This window comes from Camelina sativa, chromosome 15 (genome assembly GCF_030686135.1).
Source record: "Camelina sativa cultivar CO46 ecotype springtype chromosome 15, ASM3068613v1".
In the NCBI taxonomy this organism is placed as follows: domain Eukaryota; kingdom Viridiplantae; phylum Streptophyta; class Magnoliopsida; order Brassicales; family Brassicaceae; genus Camelina; species Camelina sativa.
In genome coordinates this window covers 17,587,085-17,588,397 of record NC_141894.1, presented here as the reverse complement: position 1 = coordinate 17,588,397, position 1,313 = coordinate 17,587,085, and the positions used below count along the sequence as shown (strand labels likewise).

Genomic DNA, 1,313 nt, shown 5'->3' with positions numbered 1-1,313 from the left:
CACAAAAGCACAAAAGAAGAGAGGAGGCGTGAATTCATGAGAGAAATTAAGGAGTTTAATTAAACCAGGATTTAATTAAACCAAAATCAATTAAAATTCATCCCTTTGGTTTACTCAACACATCCCAAACTCTAATCCCGGAACATGGATGTTACAAATTTCTTGATGCTCTTTCTAGAATTTAAGCTTGATTTTGACTCTGATGTACGTTGTCCTGTATAACAATTTTTCTCATTTTCGTGGATTTAGTGAATACATATGATACTATGTAATAACGCTTTAGCCTAATATCACATGATGATGTCATTGTAGTCCTTAAAAATAAAAATAGACTCATGTCACAAGCTTTACTATTGTTTGGCAATCGTGTCCTCTTGCTTTTGTGTATTTGTCACAATTTATTGCTCTTCCACTTACACTAAATTCGACGAGACAACAATTTCTACTTCCAAACGTATATGATAGTTTTGTATTGAAAGTATTAACTTTCTTTGTAAAATCGTGACTAGAATACAAATTTGTTGGTAGTAAACATTCACAATTAAACTATATCTTTATTATTTGAATCAAATAAAGTAAATTTTCTCGTATAATATCATAATTATTGTTATTTTAAAGACAACATCTTCAAAATAAAATATCTTAATAATGTTGTCATACATAGCAACCACATGCTTCTAAAGAGGCACCGGGTTCTTCTCTGAAATATATTCCATGAGGAAATCCTTTTCTATGGCATTGTGCTTCGCACTCTTGAGTGTGCAAGCAAAAGCCTATCACAATAGTTCCAGCTTCCACATTTTCTGTAATATTTAACAAATTAATTACAAAATATAAAATATTTAAAATATAAATAATCACATCATATGAATTGAAAACATAGATTTCTATTGTTGCATACTTGGGATTAAGAGCACAACCAAACACAAGAACACAAGAAATTAAAATTTGCACGATGAAGCCATTTTTTTAGAATGAAATGCAATAGAAACATTTTGATATATATATATATATATATATATATATATATATATATAATATGGTACCTTCCAGAAATGTAATTTCCCGATATATTTGGAATTATTTTTATTAAAAATTTGGTCAACCTTCAGATTATATTCTATGTATATCTTGCTTTATATATGTAAATTATATTAAAGTTTGAACAAATATTCAACGTACATAAATTTTATATCTAACATTTAAACAACACCAATTAATGGATTTTCAAACGATGACCGTTTTTTCCAAACCTTTGGTACCATACAAAAAAAAAACATATCTTTTGTTATAAATATGAATCTAAATATGTT

At 27.6% G+C, this 1,313-nt stretch overlaps 1 long non-coding RNA gene across 1 annotated transcript; it reads right to left on the bottom strand.

Moving 5' to 3' along the window:
* Positions 1-537: 537 nt before the first annotated feature.
* LOC147926778 (uncharacterized) lies at positions 538-971 on the bottom strand. The gene is made up of 2 exons (XR_015582099.1): positions 902-971; positions 538-803 (listed from the first exon to the last, which is right to left on the bottom strand). It is a non-coding gene; the product is annotated as an uncharacterized LOC147926778 (long non-coding RNA).
* Positions 972-1,313: the final 342 nt, after the last annotated feature.